We start from the raw sequence: 13,252 nt of genomic DNA on the forward strand, positions 1-13,252 counted from the left end.
ACATAGAGGGACTGTCTACTTAAACAGGGAGACTTTGGATGTATACCAATAAAACATGTGTGGGCGAGTGTTAAAAATACACAGAGCCAAAAAAAGCAATAAATGGTCAATTTCCGTTTTTTTTCTTGTGTTCTCACCTTCCCAAAGGGGGAAAAATAACAAGTGAAGTCATTTCAATAACAGAAATCCTTTTAAGATAACCGGATCTGATGACTGCTTATGGAGCCGCGAAGAGGCCAATGAACTTGCGCAGTGATCGGGGCCATGCCCGGGGGGTGGTGAGGCATTTAAATAACTCATGCGGCGCAAACCTGGCTTAAAGGGAGTATTAATCGTTAAAAATGGAAACATTTATTTAAAACGTGTTTTCATTTATGAACAAACGTCTGCTTTCCCCAGCCATGGCAGAAGGCGCTTAAAGGGAAGAAACCGTCACCTTCGCTGCTCTTGGAATAACTGAAATAACTCCTAAGTCTGGCGCTTTTCCTTTTTTATTCAGCCAGTGAATTTTAAGCCTTTAAAAAGACTGGATTTGGTGGCACAACAAGCGTACCAACTCAATATTCCCACAAAGGCTGCCTGCGCCAATTAATGGGGAGTATGGGAATAGTAACAAAAAAATTTAATCAATCACTTAGCTTTAGGAGAAGCTGCAGCTCCAGAGCTAGTGTTGGTTGTTCAATGGCATGAAAGTGCTGACATTGAAGTCAATGAGACTAAGGTCTAAGTGACCCCTGCTTTAGGTTTACTTTACTGTTTCGAGATGACAAGAGAAACATCTATCACATCGACCTGCGAGACACGTCGTAACAGAAGAAATCTTCAAACAATTGCCGCTAAAGTTCTCCTACTCAAGAAACAGATAAATCTATTGCTGGCAGATATAGCAACTAAAAATGGCAGTCAATTTAAGATATGAGAGAGCTACGAAATCACAATTTAAAACGCTAATCCTGGCAGAATCCTCTAATTCCATGTTTTGGCGCGAAGCCCGGGTTCCTTTTAACAATGATGTCCTGGAGAACGCCGTGGATTCAGGCCGGCCCCAGGACTGTTTGAAGGACTCCGCACTAATGAAGGCTTTAGGTATTAATTCATTAAAGAAAAATGTTAAATACCAGCTGATGATGACTTTCACCGGAAAAGGACAAATACTAAAAAAAAAACCCATATTTACGTAGGAAACAGCAAATAAACATCTAGTCTTTGGCTGAGATGAGTATAACCTAATAAGACAACATTTGTAACGCGACTGTAGGCCATTATCTATCTATCGATATGCAGGAGTCAGCCCCAAAATTCAGGAGCTGCCACGGCATGGTGGGGTCATGTGATGCCGCTAAAGGAATGTATGGATCCAGCAGATGAAATCATAGACACTTTGATGTCACGCCCTGAATATAATAGAAAGTGCGTGGCGATCAACGTGGGGCGTGATAGGCATACTGGCGGGTTCGACTCGCTGCTTCTGGGTGAAGTTAAGCTTTCCGGGAGCTCAAGGTTACTGTGTTCAGTTTCTAGGCAGCTGCCTTTGTTAAAGTCCACTCCTTGACCACGTTCTCTCTATTCTCCGCCCACTTAGCACCCTTTTCCACTTGGGCTTGGCCTGCCTAATGATCTTCGCCGCACCCCCAGGACAACATGAGTGGGATTTATGAAGAAGAAGCCCTTTAAAACATGGTTGCTAGGACATGCCTAGTGTGCTTGGAGTCCTGTGGAAAGAACCTTTGGCTGTAAGAACCACCCCATACATCAATTCTCTTCTAAATGTTTTCTCGTGACCCGTTTTATTAACATCACATACATTCATGATCTTATTGGTGTGCTTTCAGAGGACAGGTCATTTTGGGTTAGGGTAATAAAATTATTTGGGAAATTGTTTTCAGAGAAATGTCGTCCTTGCGTGTCATTCCTTAGAAATTCTTTGCAACAGCAATTACAGGGTTAAAGGAAGTGAGTGGTGCCACCCAGCGCCGGGTATCTCGCAGGCCCAGTGCCCCAAACCCCAGGCCTCAAGAGTCCAGCCCTACATGGCTGAGAAGCTGCTGGAGGGATCTGCAGGGCTGCGCAAGAGGAAGCTCGCCCCTTTGGCAATGAAAAGGTTAACTAGATTTGGCGAGCCAGTTTGAAAATAAAATAATTGAATATTTAAACTACTATTTTATGCCTTTTAAATCCCCCTTCTTCGTAAATGGGCTGCGTTCCATGTCATGAGATTTCAAACGACTGCGAATCTTAAAAGATCTGGTATTATGACTTTATTCTTGCTACGTAAGATTCTATTTTTATCGCCTGCTTTGTGTTCATTACTGTCTTACACTACTTTATTTTACAGCACTGCGGAAAACGTTGGCACTCTCTGAAAACAGCATAACACGGATTCTCTTTAAAGCCCGCGGTATGACATCATAGGCCCTTTCAGCGCGTCTCCGCGTAACCTACTTAGCGACGGCGGACGGCCGAGACTCACCAAAGACTTGGCTCTGGCCGGCAATTCAAATCACTCTCTACCGTCCCACGCCACGGATTTATTCCGCTAAACTAGCAAAGAGCATGAGGAAGAGAGAAGTGGGTCATTCAATGGACGTTCCGAGAGGGAATGTTGGGAATGATAGTTTAACAATAACGAGAAAGCTGACGGAACCTGGGGGGGGGTAAATGAGGGGCAGGTGTAATTTTGAGATCAGGGTGTGACCCAGGTCACTGAGATCTGTGAGTAAACACAATCATTATTATGTAGAACGGTCCGATCCGGAGTCACTAGTTAAATTTTAATATCTGATTAAAAATGGATTCCGTCTGGAACACTTACAAGCCCAATGTATTATTTAAGGCAAATCAGTTTTCTCACTCGGCAGCGCGTCGTTGGCTACGAGACGCTCTCGTTTCACCGGTGCTGAGTGAAGGAGATTCATACCCCATGAACTGGATTTTTGGAGCCCACCTGTCTTCATACGTTAGCAGAATGAATCAGGACCTCTCGCCCATTATTCAGAGAAAGTTTAGAGTTTATAGAGCAGTAGGGCGTGGCTTTGTGAGAGGGGGGGCTGACCCACTGTATGGGCGGGGCTATCTGTGGACAGGAAATAACTAAAGCACTTTAAAAAGAAAGCATTGTAGGACTTCCTGTCCTGTTTTTTTTACTCACCCAACCTTTCCAAAGGCCGTCTTAACCAATCAACATCAATCAGCAACTTAAAATTAGGGCACAGACACCTAAATGGGACCCTAAAAACAGGACTTTAGGGTGGCTGCCCTTATCGTATCTATATAAGCCGTATTTCTAATACATGCTTTTTTTAATATATTAGGAAACATTCAAATTTCTTGCGAGGAACGCTTAATTGTCATGTGACACAAAAGAAGGCGCTATTAGGTTGTTGTCATAGAAACTAGAAGAGCTTCTTAAAGTTTTTGTGCTGTAATTACCTGATTGACCTTTTCAGTGGAAAGAGTCCAGTTACAGATCTGCTAGGGCTTATTCGCTTAACATACGGAGAGGGTGAATGGAACAGCACCTTTAATACTGGCACAACCTATTGTGCACAGCAGTCTCTTTTACGCCTGATTTGCCACCCAATGTGTGCAAACGATTTTGCAGCTAAACAAGTTAGGCTTCTATTTTTAGGAGCCGCAGACTGCTCTCCTCGGAGGATAATTAAGCGTTGAGTTCCCGCATTAATCTACGGCGCAGACACAGGTTGTGGCTGCGCGTCCGGTTCGGGTATTGATGGCGTTTCACGGATGTGATCTGCAGCGCGCTGAAGGCCGCACGTTCTCTGATACAATCGGAATGAATTGATTTTATAACAACCGGCGCTTACAAAAGTCTCAGTGCGGAGAAACCACCCAAGAAACACAGAACTGGAAGACAGAAGAGCCGCCCGGCCAAGCTAGTCTACTCATTCTTCCAGATAAAGACTCAAACCTTAATCAGTTGGTCTTGTCTTAGATTCAGGAGCCGTATGTCTATCCCATGCATGTTTAATACCCTCACTGTATTACCCTCTACCACTTCCGCTGGGGAGCTGTTCCCCGTATCTACCACCCTCTCAGTAAGGTGGAACTTCCCTCCTTCTAAAATTTCCATTCCATCTAAAATTCCGTGCAAACTGTTAGCCCCTGACACGGCTTTGGCAGAATAGAATGCCATTGTCTGGAAATTTCGGTGTGGGGGTGGGGGGCAACTTGCTTGATAATGAATCCATGTATGTACAGCGCTACTGAATATGATGGCACTATATATATATATATATATATATATATATATAATAATAACATTGCTGACAGTAACAAAAGTAAAAGCAACCTTGTAATTACTTTACAAAAGGTTGACCCCTCCTGCGAGACGAACTCAGTTGGGCCCTGTATAATGTATAATGTATACAGTATAGTTCAAGTGGGAGGTTCCTACAGGTGGATCAAATTATTTTGCCCAGGCTGTTAAAATAGTGGAAAATGTCACTTTCTACCCACAGAAACATTTGCACAAAATGGACGGCGCCATGCCATCATGACGTTTGTTTCACGTTGCTTCGGGAAGTAAATACAGTTAAAAGGAAGTAAATGCGGTTAACAGGAAGTAAGTGTAGTTAACAGGAAGTAAATGGAGTTAACAGAAAGTAAATGTAGTTAACAGGAAGTAAGTGCAGTTAACAGGAAGTAAATGCGCTTAACAGGAAGTGTAGTTAACAGGAAGTAAGTACAGTTAACGGGAAGTAAATGCTTTTGTCATGAAGCCCTGCTACAACAGTTGCCCTCCTCCTCCCTGGTTACTGATTGGCTGCTTGAATAGATGGCATATGGGCTGGTGCCTGACAGGAGCTCCAGCCATTGTATAGAATCTTTTTGCCCATGGGGCCAATATGGCAAGGTCTCATTTCCACACAGTATATTCTCTAATCTAGCTAGTATTTCATAGGTGAGCCCCGCGGGGGGTATAACCCGGACGGTGTTTGTGTTTAATAAGTTGGCCAAACTATCAAACTAAAAAGGTTTTTGAAAATCTACTTCATGAAGTCTTTATTGGAAGCTGGTACCTTTCTTTGGGTCAATTTAGAGAAAGATGTAAATTTACATAAGTTTTGGGTACCTCAGAGCTCTCTTCTTCAGATTGCTAAACTTGATTTCATCTAAAGAAGAGACCTCAAAGTCCCAAAAATTTTTATATATTTTTTCTATGATGGCACTGACTTTTGAATGATTTCTCCCCTAATCCAAGCACTTTAGAATCAAACTGCAGCGAAAAATGACTCCCATGATTCTCAGCTAGCCAGGACAATGAAACTTATAGTTCAAGAGCATCCTGAAGGCTGCATTCTGCCCTGATCAACACATCGACCAAGCCTTTCTGTTCGATGCGCAACGGTCTGCGGATAATCAGATGTGACCAACAGAGGGCGCCAAAATATTACACATTCTATATACACCTCGGTTCAAATGTTTGGGGTCACTTTGCTGTTTTCATTAAAAAGAAATACCATTACATAAGTTATGGGGGGGTAAAGGTGATGGAAACCCTTCCACTTAAAATTAAGGGGGTAGTAGAAGCATTATTACACACTCAACTACAGACACCAGACAAGCCAGAAGACCTGTTTTCCCCTCAGAAATCTCATGGTGCTGTCTGGCTGTAACATAATTGCAAAAGGGTTTTCTGTCGATCAATTAGCCTTTTAAACTTAAACTTGGATCAGCGAACACAACATGCCACTGGAACACAGGAGTGATGGGAGTGATAAAGGGCCATTGGAACACAGGAGTGATGGGAGTGATAAAGGGCCATTGGAACACAGGGGTGATGGGAGTGATAAAGGGCCATTGGAACACAGGAGTGATGGGAGTGATAAAGGGCCATTGGAGCACAGGAGTGATGGGAGTGATAAAGTCCATTAAAAGCTGTTTCCAGCTACAATAGTCATTGACAACATTAACCCCGTCTGCGCTGGATTTCTGATCCATTTCATTATTTTAATGGAAAAAATTAGCTATTCTGTCAAAAACAAGGAAATTTCTTAGTGACCCCAAACGTTTGAATGGTAGTGTGCTTTGTCCTGTGTCTCCATCTGCATGTCTCTGCCTAGAATTCTTGGAAGCTTTTTGATGGTCATATTATTAATATTATTATTATCATCTTTTTTTTATATTGCCAACAGATTCCGCAGCGCTTCTTACAGTCCGTGCATTCGGAGGTCGGACAAAACTAGAACTGACGGACTAAGATGAATCAATACGTTGGGGAAAGATCGCCCGACTCCTAAGCTCACTATATATATATATATATACGGTATATATATATACGGTATATATATATATATATTTACTTGCAGGCACTCCAGTGAGGAAGGTGTTAAGAAGTCACACATTTCCATGTAAAATGTATATAAATCGCAGAGCGTAACGTTCCTCCTCCCCTGTGATCTTCGATAAGTGAGAATGCTTTTGGTCGAGGCGCAGCGCGGATTTGGCCTTAGGCCCCAGATATTACAATGAAGAATAACCCGCGTCTTATTCTAATGAATAAAACCTGCGCGCTGCCGTGGAAGATTCAATAAAGCGCTCAGCCATGTGACAGTTTTTATCTGCCGTTTTATCATTTATATTCAGAGCTTTTGCACTCTTTATAATAAAAAAAAAAACTTGGCACCGAATGCATTTTGAATAATAAAAAAAAAACACAAAAAAAGTGATGACGGTTCGTCTGGTCAACCACGGAATCGTGATCTGGAATAATGGGAATAGCGGATGAGAGGCGCCCCCGATTTAAAGGCGACCGGCCTTCAGAAAATCTATTCTTTACGGACGCTGCTCGTGGCTGAAATGTTTGAAGTAGTCCAATTTCTGTGCGAAATAGCCTTAAGTGACCTCGCAGGGAGGATTGTTAGCGCCGGCCGTGCCGTCCAATAGCGGAGCGTTTAGGCGTCCACCCTGGGGAATGGCAGAATGCATTGTTTTCAATGGGTTTAGGGACCGCCCATTGTCCTTAAGGGGTTATATATATCTATATATATATATATATAGCACCATCATATTCCGCAGTGCTGTACAATGGGTATATGAAACGGTAAAGTTGCTCGGACACGTACATACCTCCCAACATCCCAGTTTAAATGCGACAGTCAAACAACAGCAACCATCAGCTTTTTGGGAAAAGGGAAGAGCTAATTAATGGGGAGGAATAACCACGCAGATCCGGAAAACACGCAGACACCTTTACTCGACGTATACGTAAAAGGGGGTTTTCGTACATGTATATAACCTGTAGAGACCATTATTATTAACAATAATAACAACAATAGTATTATTATTTAGTGTATAGAACTGTAAAATGTGTGATTTATAAAGTGGCAGATCCATGGAATAAAACAGAAGCTCGGAACACAAGATCTCTCTATCTGGCTGGCAGTGATAGGGTTAAAAATCCAGACAAGCACTGACGGCAGTATTTGATATCTATAAGTCACGGGGCATGATGGGTAAAGGAGACAGACGGATTCCTTGTGTAATGAAATGTATTATATGAGAAATGGCAGGGAACATTAGCTATGTGCCAGGACGACGCTGCTTTGATCATTAGGCCTGTAGCTTTAAACAAATAAAGCCTTCTACACAACCCAATAAAACACCCATTGTGGTGAGCAATGTGTTAATTTACACGCGCATGTACACATATCCGCCAGCATAGGACATGGGTACAGAGGGACGTTTAAAGGGGATCTCCCACCAACTCCTATTACTAGTATCAGATTAAAAATATATTGCGCTGATTTCTTTTTTAAAAAAGTCAATCTACCAGACAAACACCTTGACTCTTGTGGGGAACAATGGAATGGCTCAGTCTTAATCACCCAGACGGACACTCTGTCTAATCAAAGTCTATGGAGGAATGGACTTCATTAGTATTGCCATAAAGCATCAGCTCAGTGTGGTGTTTGAGCCGGGAAAGTCACCCAAAATATCACATGACTGACAGCAACGGCGGCTCCAGGTCTGCAGATAAAGGGAGTTTATTGGAGCAAAATGAGATAAAACCAGGTTTTTGTCAACGCCGACCGATATTACTGTATACAGCGCTGGGGGTTATATTACTGTATACAGCGCTGGGGGTTATCACTGTATACAGCGCTGGGGGTTATATTACTGTATACAGCGCTGGGGGTTATCACTGTATACAGTGCTGGGGGTTATATTACTGTATACAGCGCTGGGGGTTATATTACTGTATACAGCGCTGGGGGGCTTATATTACTGTATACAGCGCCGGGGGGTTATATTACTGTATACAGCGCTGGGGTTATATTACTGTATACAGCGCTGTGGTTATTTTACTGTATACAGTGCTGGGGGTTATATTACTGTATACAGAGCTGGGGGGTTGTTATATTACTGTATACAGCCCTGGGGGTTATATTACTGTATACAGCGCTGGGGGTTATATTACTGTATACAGTGCTGGGGGTTATTACTGTATACAGCCCTGGTGGTTATATTACTGTATACAGCGCTGGGGGTTATATTACTGTATACAGTGCTGGGGGGTTATATTACACAAAAAGTGATGAAGGTTCGTCTGGTCAACCACGGAATCGTGATCTGGAATAATGGGAATAGCGGATGAGAGGCGCCACCGATTTAAAGGCGACCGGCCTTCAGAAAATCTATTCTTTACGGACGCTGCTCGTGGCTGAAATGTTTGAAGTAGTCCAATTTGTACAGCGCTGGGGGGTTATATTACTGTATACAGCGCTGGGGGGTTATATTACTGTATACAGCGCTGGGGGTTTTATTACTGTATACAGCGCTGGGGGTTATATTACTGTATACAGTGCTGGGGGTTATTACTGTATACAGCGCTTGGGCGGTTATATTACTGTATACAGTGCCGGGGGTTATTAGTGTATACAGCGCTGGGGGGTTATATTACTGTATACAGCGCTGGTGGTTATATTACTGTATACAGTGCTGGGGGTTATCTTACTGTATACAGCGCTGGGGGGGTTATATTACTGTATACAGCGCTGGGGGTTATATTACTGTATACAGCTCTGGGGGGTTATATTACTGTATACAGTGCTGGGGGTTATATTACTGTATACAGTGCTGGGGGGTTATATTACTGTATACAGCGCTGGGGGTTATTACTGTATACAGCGCTGGGGGTTATATTACTGTATACAGCGCTGGGGGGGTTATATTACTGTATACAGCGCTGGTGGTTATATTACTGTATACAGTGCTGGGGGGTTATATTACTGTATACAGCGCTGGGGGTTATATTACTGTATACAGCGCTGGGGGTTATATTACTGTATACAGCGCTGGGGGTTATATTACTGTATACAGCGCTGGGGATTATATTACTGTATACAGTGCTGGGGGTATATTACTGTATACAGCGCTGGGGGTTATTACTGTATACAGCGCTGGGGGTTATTACTGTATACAGCGCTTGCGATATGTTTTTCCTTGGGTCTCCCCCTTTACGTGGTAGGTGATCCGGTTAGTCAGCGGTGTGGCTGGAGACAGGGATTTACCAATTTCTATTGATCGGGGGGGAGAGTGTTCTGACTCCCGGTAGAGAAGGCCCATCGCAAAACCTTAGATATGAGAAGTGAGAAGAATGTTTAGCGAGCGTTCCCCGGGAACAGAAAGGGCTATAGGTTTGATAAAATCTAATCCCGCGATTAATGTGTTTTGTAAGGAGATTAGTAAAATCCTGCGTCTCGCATGCCAGGACTCATCTCTCAGCTTCTGTTCCCTCTCATTAGCCAAATGGAAGTACTCAGCGCTGCGCATGGAAACATGGAAACTGCTCTGCCAAGATACCTGCTTCTAGACACATGTCAACTTTTGTCTCGGCTCAGAGTTCTGGCAATCGATCATCAATATGCTATGGCAGACCAAGGCAAGAAAGGGGTTAAAATAGATGCAAACCAACCTATTGCTTGAGAAATACTGGTGTCTCCCGCAAACATTTACATGGATCGGTTAAATATAAAACATTCACTTTTGAAATAGTGCTTATTTTTGACTATTTTGACTGGCAACGCCCCACCCCCATCCCATAATAACCCCGACACAATTCAAGCCTTTTGCTTCAAAAAAGCAACGCAGCATTCGCTAAGTAATGACTATTTATAAAAAAGAAACCACACAATACTATAAAAAAGACATCTAATACTCTATTCCGGAGCACTTAGTGAGTGGGTGCGTATCATACACAGGAGTAAAAGGCTGCGTGCAACAATTCCCGCAACCAGTTCTAAAACAAGCGCTTTATCGCGTTTTACTCTTCTTCCCGCTGTACATATTGGTTATTTAATGCTAGCATATACATGCCTGTCATAAAAATGACACACACCCTCTCTCTGTCCCTCTCTCCCTTTTTCTTCTGTCCACCCTCTTTCTTCTCTCTCTCTACCTCTCCTTTCTTCCCCTGCTCTCTTCTCTCTCCCCTCTTTCTAATCCCTCTTCTTCCTTTTCTCTCTCCTCTTTTCCTCTCATTCTCTTTCTTCTCCCTCTCTTCATTCACTCTCTCCCTATCTTTCTTCTCTTTCCTCTATCTTTTTCCTTTCTCTCCTTTATTCTCTTCCCCTTTTTGTATCTTTATCTTTCTCTGCTCTTTTCTTCTCTTCCACCCCTTTCTCTCACCCTTTTCCTTCTTTTTCTGCCTCCTCATTCCACCATTTTTTGGCAGTCACAACACAGCATTGTCAGCCTCTTGCCCACCTGCACTCTGATTGGACCTTCACAACTAAGCTATATATATATACATATATATTTTCTGTCCATGATGCTATCTTGTTATGAAAAGGTTAATAAACTAGATGTTAAACAAGAGTTAAATAAGAAAAAAAGTTATTAAAATTTTCTAAAACCGTCAAATATTACAAAGAAAAAAAACTATCATACAAAAAATACAACATTTGGAAATGTTGGTGGAGTTGTGATGTCACACAACACCCCACCTAACATTTACAGGGGGGAGTTATGATGTCACAGGGCATTCTGTCTGCTGACCTCCTGTCTCTTCTGCTTTACAGTGTACACCGTGACTCATTCACCTGAGGTAGATGCCTGCGGTCCTGTACAGCTGAGACATAAGCTATGTATTTAGAGACAACAGTGTCCAACTGTGATTAAGACTGAGGCATTCTGTGGCATTTCCACAGGTTTTCGTGAATAGTTGTTTTCGCTTTGGAGGTACGGCTTTGTGTCTGCATGACTTCCATGATGACCACTTCTGACCAGACTTCGCTGGACAGTAGATGGGTGCACCAGGGTCCCACTGTTTTCTGCCGATGTTGAGCTGATGGCACTGCTGGATATCTTCCGATTGTGAAGGGAAGTAAGCGCTGACGTTAAGTTTCAATGGCCGGCCGCCGCGTCTATGGTTCTCAACATTGCCAATTTCTTTATACTTCTTCAAAAGAGCTTGGACAGAACATCCGGAACCCCCTGCCTGGGAGAGACGTTCCCGACGTGGTATCACTACCTTGTGTGTTGTTGCTGTGCTCGGTGCTGCCATGGTGTATGACACGCAACCTTACCTTGTTAGTGAGGTTGGCTTCTTCCTCACCCGGTTTTATTCCTGTTTCTTGTTCAGTTAATGATTGTGTTTCGATGTACACATTAAATGGATGATCGTTTTCTTCTCTTCACCGCCTTTGCATCGATCAAAATAAACTAATAACATGTTTTATGAAAGCGTTCTAACTTTACACTTACCAAACATACTGTGTGTATATATATATATGACTGTTACTCTGTTGCAGGGGTAGGCAATCTTCAGCTCTCCAGATGTTGTGAACTACATTTCCCTTGATGCTTTGCCAGCATTATGACTGTAAGAGGATTATGCTCTAATGCATCTAGACCAGGGGTCCTCAAACTGCGGCCCTCCAGCTGCTGCAGGACTACATCTCCCATAATGCTTCTTCAGCTAAGGGGCTGGCTGAGGAGTATGGGAGATGTAGTCCTGCAGCAGCTGGAGGGCCGCAGTTTGAGGACCCCTGATCTAGACCCTACTCTCTATATTCAATGTGTGAAATGTACTATAGTATACGAGACACAACTGTTTCGTTTATTAAAACATATATTAAACATACCCAAAGAATTCTAATTTAGATTTAAAAAATAATAATAATAAAAAAATAAAAATAAAAAAAATTAATATATATATATATATATATATATATATATATAAAAAAATACAGTTTCTGAAGATAAAAAGGATAGATCTAGGCAGGGGTATTTTATTCCAGATAACAGATAATAAGATTTTTCTCTTCCCTGTAGTGAATGACACACGCTCCGCACGCACGTTCGTTTCTATGTATAAGCAATTTCACTTAGCGGTTTAAACATTTTATTCCCGTCTTCAATTATTTTCTGTGAAATGAATACCCGTTTGGATATGAATGCACGGAGAAAAAACGCTATTATTATTGTTCTAAAGGAGCTGAACCTTCGCTGAACCGCCCGGGTAGCAGAGCCGGAGACGATTGCTTTGTGTCTGATGCTGGAATTACAATGGATGTCTGGGCTGTATTGTGAAGATTCCGAGACCTCGGTGCGTAGGTCTTAATGTAAAGATAAATCAACGGGGCGAGAAAAAAAAATACGGGCAAGATCTATACGGAGACCAAAATCCACCCAGCCCAGTAAACACGCAACTTTCTTAGAGACGTAATAAAAACTGTACAGAAGTATTTTGATTCACAGCAAGACTGTAGTTATACGCACTATATGGACAAAAGTATTGGGACACCTGACTATTACACCAGCAGGGGCTTTGATGACATCACATTCTAAATACACAGACATTAATATGAAGTCGGTCCCCCCTTTGCAGCTATATCGGCTTCCACTCTTCTGGGAAGGCTTTCCACAGGATTTTGGGGAGTTTCTGTGGGAATTTTTGCCGTTCATCCAGTAGAGCGTCTGTGAGGTCCGGCGCTGATGTTGGACGAGACGCCCGGCTCACAATCTCCGTTCCAGGTCATCCCAAAGGTGTTCAGTGGGGTTGAGGTACGGGCTCTGTGCGGCCGGTCAAGTTCTTCCACCCCAAACCCATCCAACCATATCTTTATGGACCTTGCTTAACGACATCGCTGTGCTCGCTGTGTTGTTTATTTTTTTTTATTTAATTGCTTATTTTTGTTAATATTTTATTAAAAACTCTTTTTTTTAAAAAATGTTTGCCCTTTGTGGATAATGGGAGAAACGTCGCTTCTCACTCTCTTCCCTCCGA

The 13,252-nt window shown here is 42.7% G+C and overlaps 1 protein-coding gene across 1 annotated transcript in view; it reads right to left on the reverse strand.

The window, feature by feature from the left end:
* Nucleotides 1-13,252, reverse strand: part of IGSF11 (immunoglobulin superfamily member 11) — a 100,245-nt gene that overhangs the window by 14,523 nt on the left and 72,470 nt on the right. The gene's annotated exons all lie outside the window — the stretch shown is intronic.

This window comes from Spea bombifrons, chromosome 2 (genome assembly GCF_027358695.1).
Source record: "Spea bombifrons isolate aSpeBom1 chromosome 2, aSpeBom1.2.pri, whole genome shotgun sequence".
Lineage (NCBI taxonomy): Eukaryota > Metazoa > Chordata > Amphibia > Anura > Pelobatidae > Spea > Spea bombifrons.